Source organism: Phascolarctos cinereus, unplaced genomic scaffold (assembly GCF_003287225.1).
Source record: "Phascolarctos cinereus isolate Bilbo 61053 unplaced genomic scaffold, phaCin_HiC Scaffold_726;HRSCAF=1367, whole genome shotgun sequence".
In the NCBI taxonomy this organism is placed as follows: domain Eukaryota; kingdom Metazoa; phylum Chordata; class Mammalia; order Diprotodontia; family Phascolarctidae; genus Phascolarctos; species Phascolarctos cinereus.
Window position 1 is genome coordinate 291,995,421 of NW_027556098.1, and position 10,240 is coordinate 292,005,660.

General features: G+C 36.8%; 1 pseudogene; it reads right to left on the bottom strand.

The window, feature by feature from the left end:
• Positions 1–1,730: 1,730 nt before the first annotated feature.
• On the bottom strand, positions 1,731–4,194 carry LOC110214982 (heterogeneous nuclear ribonucleoproteins A2/B1 pseudogene; annotated as a pseudogene).
• Between the last annotated feature and the right edge of the window lie 6,046 nt (positions 4,195–10,240).

Consider the following 10,240-nt stretch of genomic DNA (forward strand, 5'->3'; position numbering starts at 1 on the left):
CTGGCAAATCATTCAGCCTCTCAGAGCCTTAGTATCCTCACAAGCAAAATGCCAATAATTCCTGTCGTACTTCCCTCATGTGTTCTTATGAGAGCCAAGTGAGAAAACATAAGTAAAATACTTTTCAAACCTTAAATTTCAATTGCTTCTCTTTTTCTTTTCTTTGAAGCTAGAATAGCCAGTTAGTTGAGGAAAAAGAAAATAAGTCTCATCAATAATTTATTAAGTACTTACTACGTGCCATGCACTTAGCTAAGTACTGAGGATACATATAACGAGAAAAAAGAAATAGTCCCTGACCTCAAGGAGCTTGCATTCTAATGGGGTTAGACAACATAGAAGGGATAGCCGAAAAATTTGGAAAGGGTGTGGTGGGAAGGTATCCACATGGGTGCATGGTGACAAATTCCAGAGAGTAAGAAGGAGAAGCTAAGAGAGGAAATGAAAGATGGCTGTCCTGGGTCCTTTCAAAAAATGAATATTCTGGGAGGAACTCACCAAGGAGAGAAGGGGATGACAGGGGCAGAGATTCTCCACAGTGAGAAGACCAAAAGGGCCGAGTAAACTTCCAGCTTAAGAAGGCAGCTGAAGCATGATTATATGTTCAGAGAATCAGAAGCAGAGCTAGCAGAAGAAATCAGTCAAATCAGTTATCTTTTTCACTATAAGCAAAAATAGATGGCCCTTTCGATTGAATTGGTTAAATCAACAATTCTGGCATTTTATAAATACATCCATAATTAAAACTCAAAACTCAAAATGTGGCCTTATAGAACTATTTGGCCCATAATCTTCTGCATGCATGTTTACAGTCTCTTGAATGTGTATTTACAATCTATTGCATGTATGATTATAGTGTATTTTATAAAAGGGTATTGAGAAATTCTGATTGGCCAACAACTGTGCTGAAATCTTGTCACATTATCGTGTGTTGGAACATTGCTACTTTATTGAACTATTTGCCAGATAATGACCTTGTACTCCCATAAGTAACATCTGTTCCCTGATGAAATTTGTAGTCTTTCTTTAATCAATACAAGCTTGATAACTCAAAAACTTTTCCTAACAGTTTATCTCTTGCAGATAGTTCCTTTTTTGCTTTTCAGCTTTCAAGTTTTAGTACCATGTTGCTTCCTCCTTTTAAAAGGACTTTGTATTTTTTCACATAAGAACTTTACTTTTTTTCCCCTTTAAAATTATTTTATTAAATCATAAATGTACAGCATCTTCTTAACTCCACATATGCACTTAATTTCTTTAAAGGAAAATGTTATCTCTTATTACACCATGATCCTGGCTAATAGCTTTTCATAACTTTGAGAAAAATCTTAAAAAAGGTTTCACATGTCATCTGAAACTTACAAATTTAACATTATCAAAGAAGGAATGTTTCTACACTCTTACAAAGACCACTAGAAAGAAACAACAATTAAAAAGCTAAGAAACTGTCTCAAAGGCATTGTATGTGTGTGGTTTTTGTGTGTGTGTTTGTGTGTGTGTGTTTTTTAAGGTCCTTCCTCCACAATAAGGTAATGTTATGAAATAATCCAATCCAATCACAAAATTGCTCTCTGCATCTGTTCTGGTGTCTATCACTGTATATTAATGCATGAATGAGACAGGAGTTCCCTTAACATTGTTATTTTGATAATCTGAAGCCGTTCCATTATCTCTGGGCTCTCACCCTCTCCTATTTATAGAGTGAAGCCCATGGCCACAGGCAGAAAATCTCAATAGCAGGTCCTCCCTCCATAACCCCCTCTTCCTCCACTGCCTCCTTGACCATAGTTCCCTCTACTATATGCCCCCCACCACCACCACGTTCCTGCTACCACCAAAGTTTCCACTCTTCATTGGACCATAGTTTGGAGGTTGCTGATTAGTTTCCAAAATCATTGTAGTTCCCACTTCCATAATTGCCTCCTCCATAGTTGTCATAACCACCTCCACAGCCCCCACCCTGGTTGCCATAGCCAGCTCCTCCACCACCATATCCTCCTCTTCCTCCTCCTGGTTATGGAGGAGGTTATGTATCTCCAAAATTGCCACCTCCTGGTCCTCCACCGTATCCGTTGTAACCATATCCAAATTCACAACCACTTCTATATCCATCTGATCCCCCCTCTAAAATTGCTTCCTGGGCCTGGTTCAAAATTTCCAGCCCCACCACGGTAATCTCCAAAACCAAAGTTTCCTTCTCTTCCACTGCTAAAACTCTGAACTTCCTGCATCTCTTGTCTAGATAAAGATTTTCTTACTTCTGCGTTATGGCCATTGATGGTGTGGTATTTTTGCAATATAATTTTATCCACAGGATCATGGTCATCAAATGTAACAAAACCAATCCCCCCCCCCTTTTTTAACCAGACTATCTGTAATTATTTCAATAGTATCGATTTTTGTGACAGCTAGATGGCGCAATGGATAGAGCACCGGCCCTGGATTCAGGAGAACCTGAGTTCAAATTCAGCCTCAGACACATAACACATACTAGCTGTGTGACCCTGGGCAAGTCACTTAATCCCATTGCCTAGCCAAAAGACAAAAAAAAATAGTATCGATTTTCCCATATTCTTCAAAGTAATCTCTAAGGTGATGTTCCTCAGTGTCTTCTTTAATTTACAGACAGTTTCTTCACAGTAACATGGGCACCAGGTTTTCCAGATTCCTCCCTGAGACCTTTTTGGCTTAACCATTCTCCCATCAATTGAATGAGGTCTCACAGACATGGCTGCATGCACTTCAGCCGTAGATGAAAATGTTACAAAACCAAATTCCCTTGATCTTTTGCTTGCAGGATCCTTCATAACCACATAGTCTATGAATTTACCCCATTGGTCATAGCTGTTTCTTAAACTTTCTTCTGTTGTTTCAAAGCTTAGGTCTCCTACATACAGTTTACAGAACTGCTCCTTTTCTGTCTCCTTGACAGAGTCGGTCACGTCAGGCAGGGGCCCAGTAGCCCAAGCGAGATGAGAAGGATATCTGAGTATCAGCGCAAATGGACTCGACCTGGAGCAGTTGGGGGTGCTGCCGTGCGGCGGCCTGGGACGCCACATTGCCGCTGGGCTCTGGGCATAGGGTCCGAGGCAAGGAGCCACGGCCGCTGGCCGTAGAGGAAGGCCACTAGCGAGAGTAGCAGGCGCAGGCGGCGATTCCAGCGGCTACAGCAGCTGCGACTGCCAGAACTTCTACTTTTACCTTTTACCCCCTTTCCTTTTTCATACATATTTAGCCTATGTTTTTGTCTCTGTTCTCTTTCTTGCTTTACTTTTGACATACTTCTCCTTTTTCCATTTGGATGTCTAATATTACTAAGTATACTTCAGTATTTAAATTAGGTAATTTATTGATGTGGATACTCTCTTCATTGAAACACTCACAACTGCTCTATTTCTAATTAAATGCATTCTATGAGTTGTAAACAAAAAAAATTCATTCCTTAGTAACTGTCCTTCTGGTGATGAGCCTCTGTGGCTTTATCTTGGATGGTCCTCTTTTGTCAGGCATCCATTTTATCATTAGAATCATACCTGAAGCTATCCTAGTTTTGTAGGAGCTGTCAGAGCTTATGCTATACTGGCATGCTCTTTGAGAGCCAAAGATCACCTCTACACCATAATGAAACACCAGATCATTAAAATATTTATATTTATAGATCACTTCTTGGTTTCAATACCCTTCGCATACCTTAAGTGCTTCATAGAACAAACTCAAAACATAGTTTATATTATTACCCTAATACCCCAATATTATTATCCCAACAGTACAGGTTTCCAATACTTCCAAGACATAACACCTCCTGCCTTCTGAAGTGACCTGCTCATTAGGTTGGCTTTTTGATGCCTCCCAGGACATAGCAACATTATCTACCGTGAGGCTGGGAAGTTGAGGGCTGTGGCAGGTACTGGAAGGCTGACATTGAATCTTGTAATAACCTGGCTTCATCAGTAGACTTCTCCCCATCCATTGATATTCTGCCTGGCCGCATTCCACATTAGTTAGCATTCTCCCATCCTCTTTCCCTCTCTTTATTGAAGTAATACTGAACACCTTGATTGCTCAAGAACAACCCCCACTCCATTAACCCAGCTTTCCTACACATTTTTCTATCTACTTCAGACTTACCTTCCTAATATCCCATTCTACATCTATCTGACTTTTCCATTGAGTCCTTTGGAAGTTCTGCGCCATAATTAACAAACATTTTATTTTACACCTCACTGGTTCTTGCTTTCCATTATCTGATATTTACTGAGAACTGGTTCTAGCCTAGTAACCCAATGCCCCTGGATGTCCTTTCTTGTACTGGCTACATTTCACTTATAACTCATTGATTGGTCCTTATGGGGAAGACAATGCTCCTTTTTCCTCATTGCTAATTCTAGATTCTCCTCTCTACCACTCTCATTCAATCCCTTCTCCTTTGAGATGCTATTTAAATTTCTTAGCCAATCCATGTTCTTGTGGTGGTTATCTACTAACTCCCAGGACATTTTCCTTCCTTCCTCAATGACTTTAGTGCCTGATTCATAGACTTATTCTCTCTACCTTGATTCTTTATATATATATATATATATATATATATATATATATATATATATATATATATAGTGAGGCAATTGGGATCAAGTGACTTGCCCAAGGTCACACAGGTAGGAAGTGTCAAGTGTCTGAGACTGGATTTGAATTCAGCTTCTCCTGACTCCAGGGCCGGTGCTCTATCCACTGTGCCACCTACCTACCCCTTCTCTACCTTCATTCTTAATATCAGTGGACCTAACGTATATGTTCTCCTAAATATCCTAACTTTCCATTTCCTTAACCTACTAAGTCAGTGTGCATTAAACACTTACAGTGTTCCACAGAGTAGGAGGCAACATCCAAATGACTATATAAAAACATTCTATTTTTGGAATAAATTAGATAGAAATAATCAACAGAGGGAAGACACAAGCATTAAGAAGAATCAGGAAAATCTTCTTGAAAAAGATGGACTTTTAGCTAGGACTTAAAACCAAAACTGTCAGGAGATAGAGATGAGGAAGGAAAGCATTCTAGGCATAGGGGATAGCTAGTGAGAATGCTCAGAGTTAGGAGATCGGATTTTCTTTTTCACGGAACAGAAAGGGGCCCAATGTCACTGGATCATAGAATATGTTGAGAGGTAAAGGTGTACAAAGACTGGAAAGGTATGGGAGGAGGGTAGGTATGAAGGGCTTTGAATGCTATACCTAGGATTTTTATTTGATCCTGGAGGTGATGTCACTGGAGTAAGGCAATGACATGATCAAATCTGCTCTTTAGGAAGATCACTTTTCCAGCTAACTGGAGGATGAAATGGAATGGAAAGAAACTTTTAGCAAGTACACCAACCAGTAAGAGGCTATCACAGTAGTCCAAGCATGGGGTCATAAGGGGCCTGAACCATGGCAGTGTCTGTGTAGGGTAAAATTAATAGGCCTTGGGAACAAATTGATGTGGGGAATGAGAGAATGAGGATTCAGTGATGACACCTAGGTTGAGAACCAGAGTAGCTAGAAGGATAGTGTTGCCATTGGCAGAGGAAGTTTTGGGGAGGAGAAAGATAATGAGTTCAGCTTTTAACATGTTGTGATGTCTATGGAACAGTTGGAGCTATGGGATTGGAGGTCATCAGAAAAGCTAGGGCTGGATAAATACATTTGGGAATAATAAACATTTAGATAATAATTGAATCTATGGTAGATGAAATTATAAAGTTAAATAGTAGAGAGGGAGAAGAGGACACCAATGGTTAGCAGGAATGGCCCAAATAGCTGTTATGACCAAATTACAGAGCTGTCATGTCAAAGAGAAAATACTTCAAGCAACCAGAAAGAAACTATTCAGACACTGTGGAAACAGGAATACACAAGATTTAGCAGTTACCACATTAAATAAGTAGAGAGCTTGGAATATGATATTTCAGAAGGCAAAGAAGCTAGGATTACAACCAAAGTAACCTATCCAGCAAAACTCATTTAAAAAAAAAAGGATATTTAATGAAATAAATAAGTTTCAAGCATTCCTGATGAACAAGCCAAAAAAAAAAAAGAATAGAAAATTTGACTTTCAAATACAAGACACAAGAGAAGTACTTAAAGGTAAACATAACAGAAATATCATAAGGTACTCAATGAAGTTTAACTGCTCACCTTTGTGGGAAGATGATGAATATAACTTCTAAGAACTTTGTCATCAGGGCAGTTAGAAAGATTATACATAGAAAAAGGTTACAGGAATGAATCAATTATGTTGTGATGATGTAACAAAAAAATATGGACAGTCAAGAAAGAGGGATGCCCTGGGAGAAGAAGGAAGGGAGAGGAAGAATGGAGGAAATTATTTCACATAAAAAGAGGCACATAAGGCAGAACTTTTAAAGTGGAGAGGGAATGTTTGGAAAAGTTTTTTTGGGGGAGTGGGCAATGCTCAAACCTTGTTCACATCTAAATTGCTTCAAAGAGAAATCTACCTTACTTAAAAGGGAAAAAGGAAGTGAAAGGAATAAGAGAAAGGAGATAATAAAAGGGAGGGAAGATAAAAGAATCACTCAAATGCAAAACAATGTAAAGGAGGGACAGCATAAGAAGAGAGAAGAAATAGAAGAAAACAGGATGAAGAGAATTGCAGTTAGCTTTTCTTATAATGAAAAAACCAAGAGTAAGCATTATCTTTAATTGTTCAATATTGTACTAAAATGTCAGCTATAGCAATAAGACAAGAAAAAGAAACAGAAGGAATAAAAATGTGTAATGAAGAAACAAAAGGATCACTCTCTGCAGATGTTGTGGTATACTTAGAGAATTCTGGAGAATTAGCTACAAAATTAGTTGAAACAATTGACAACTTTAGTAGAGTTGCAGGATATATAATAAGCCCACATAAATTGTTAGCATCTCTATATATTAAAAATCCATCAAGAAGAGATGTAAAGAGAAATTCCACTTAAAATTACTATAGACAGAATAAAATACTTGGGAGTCCAGCTGCCAAGACAAATCCAGGTTACAAAACACTTCACACAAAGTCAGATCTAAACAATTGGAAAAATATTAATTCCTCATGAGTAGTCTGAGGCAATATAGTGAAAATGGCAATTCTACCCAAGCATATTTACTTTTTCAATGCCATGCTAACTAGACCACCAAAGAATTATTTTGTAGAGCTGGAAAAAATAACAAAATTCATCAAGAAGAACAAAAGGCGAAGAATATCAAGGGAATCAATAGAACAAAATGCAAAGGAAGGCAGCATACCAATACCAGATTTCAAACTATGTTACAAAGCAGTAGTCATCAAAAACAATCTAGTACTAGCTAAGAAAAAGAGTGATGGATCAGTGGAATAGATTAGGTACATAATACACAGTAAGTGACCATAATAACCCAGTATCTGATAAACCCAATGATCCAAGCTTTTGGGGTAAAAATTTACCATTTGACAAATTTATTGAGAAAACTGGAAAGCAGTTTGGTAGAAACTAGGCATAGACCAACATTTCACACCATGTACAGTCCAAATGTATTATTATAAGTAAATTAGGGGAGCATGGAAAAATGTAAGTCATATCTATGGATAAGGTAAGAATTTATGAGTGAGTGAGGGGGAGAGAGAGAGAGACAGAGACAGAGACAGAGAGACAGAGACAGAAACAGAGAGATAATGATTATGGAAAGAAAATGTAGTTTTGATTAGATGAAATAAAAAGCGTTTGTAGAAACAATACAATTGTAGCCAAAATTAGAAGAAAAGCAGGAACCTGGGAAAATTTTTATAGTAAGTTTCTCTCATAAAGGTCTCATTTCTCAAATATATAGGGAAGTAAGCAATCACCAAAATTACTTGGTACTGCCTAAGAAATAGAGTGGTGGACCAGTGAAATAGGTTAGGCACAGAAGACATAGTAGTCAATGACTATAGTAATCTTTTTTTTTTGACTCAAGTATTTATTCGTTATATGAATGCTTGTAGTTGTTTTCTGTTCCTTAAACACAGACAATGGCAATCTGGTTACTTTTTTTTTTTGGATAATTTATTTATTTATACTTGTCAACATTCACTTCCATAAGATTTTGAGTTTTAAATTTTCTCTGCTTCCCTTTCCTCCCCCTCACCAAGATGGCATGCAATCTGATAAAGGCTCTACTTATATATTCATGTTAAGCATATTTTCACATTACTCATGATGTAAAGAACAATTAGAAATAATGGAGGAACCACAAGAATGAAGCAATAAAACAAAACAACAAAGGAAAAGGAAAGCAAATAATAGCTTCCATCTGCATTCAGTCTTCATCATTCTCTGGATATGGATAGCATTTTCCATCTTGAGTCTTTCGGAATTGTCTTAGATTCTTGCATTACTATTAATGTCCAAGTCTATCAAAGTCAGTCATCCCATAATGTGGTAAATACTTGTACAATGTTCTCCTGGTTCTGCTCATTTCACTCTGCATCAGTTCATGTAAGTCTTTCCAAGTTTTTTTGAAGTCTGCCTGCTCATCATTTCTTATAGCACAATAGTATTACATTATATTCATATACCACAACTTATTCAGCCATTTCCCAATTGATGGACATCCCCTCAATTTCCAATTCTTTGCCACCACAAAAGAGCTGCTATAAATATTTTTGTATATGTGGGTTTTTTCCCCTTTTTTATTATCTCTTTGGGATGCAGACCTAGTAGGGTACTGCTGAATCAAAGAGTATATACAGTTTTATAGTCTTTTGGGCACAGTTGCAAATTGTTTTCCAGAAAGGTTGGATCAGTTCACAAGTCCACCAACAACTCAATAGTGTCCAAATTTTCCCATATCTTCTCCAACATTTATTGTTTTCCCTTTCTGTCATATTAGCCAATCTGATAGGTGTGAGGTGGTACCTCAGAGTTCTTTTAATTTGCGTTTCAATAGTGAATCAATAGTGATGTAGAGCATTTTTTATATGACTATAGATAGCTTTAATTCCTTCATCTGCAAACTGTATGTTCATATCCTTTGACCATTTATTAATTGGGGAATGACTTGTATTCATATATATTTGACTCAGTTCTCTATATATTTTAGAAGTGAGGCCTTTATCAGAAATACTGGCTGTAAAAATTGTTTCCCAGCTTTTTGCTTTCCTTCTAATTGTGGTTGCACTGGTTTTGTTTGTGCAAAACCTTTTTAGCATAATGCAATTAAAATTATTCATTTTGCATTTCATAATGTTCTCTATCCCTTGTTTGGTCATAAATTCTCCCCTTCTCCATAGATCTGAGAGGTAAACTATTCCTTGCTCTCTTAATTTGCTTATGGTATCACCCCTTATGTCTAAATCATGTACCCATTTTGACCTTATCGTGGTATGGGGTGTGAGATGTTGTTCTATGCCTAGTTTCTGTCATACTCTTTTCTAGTTTTCCCAGGAGTTTTTCTTAAATAATGAGTTCTTATCCCACAAGCTGGAGTCTTTGAGTCTATCAAACAGTAGGTTATTATAGTCATTTACTAGTGTGTCTTTTTTACATACCCATTCCACTGATCCACCACTCTATTTCTTAGGCAGTACCAAATAGTTTTGATGTTTGCCAATTTATAACATAGTTTTAGATCTTGTACGGCTAGGCAACCTTCCTTTGCATAATTTTTTTCATCAATTCCCTCGATATTTTTGACTTTTTGTTCTTCCAGATTAATTTTGTTATTGTTTTGTTCTAGCTCTATAAAATAATTTTTTAGTAGTTTGATTGGCATAGCACTGAATAAGTAAATTAATTTAGGTAGAATTTTCATTTTTATCATATTAGCTCAGCCTACCAATGAATAATTTATATTTTTCCAGTTGTTTGGATATGACTTTATTTGTTTGAAAAGTAATTGTAAATCATATAGTTCCTGGGTTTGTCTTGGCAGGTAGACTGTCAAATATTGTCTATCATTATTTAAAATAGAATTTCTCTTTCTATCTCTTGCTCAGGTTTTGTTGGTAAAATATAGACATGCTGATGATTTCTGTGTTTTTTTTAATATCCTGCAACTTAGCAAAAGTTGTTAATTATTTCAACTAGTTTTTTAGTTGATTATCTAGGATTCTTTAAGTGTATTATCATATTATCTACAAAAAGTGAGAGTGTTGTTTCTTCGTTGTCTGTTCTAATTCCTTCAATTTATTTTTCTTTTTTTACTGCTATAGCTAGCATTTCTAGTAAAATATTGAATAATAATGGTGG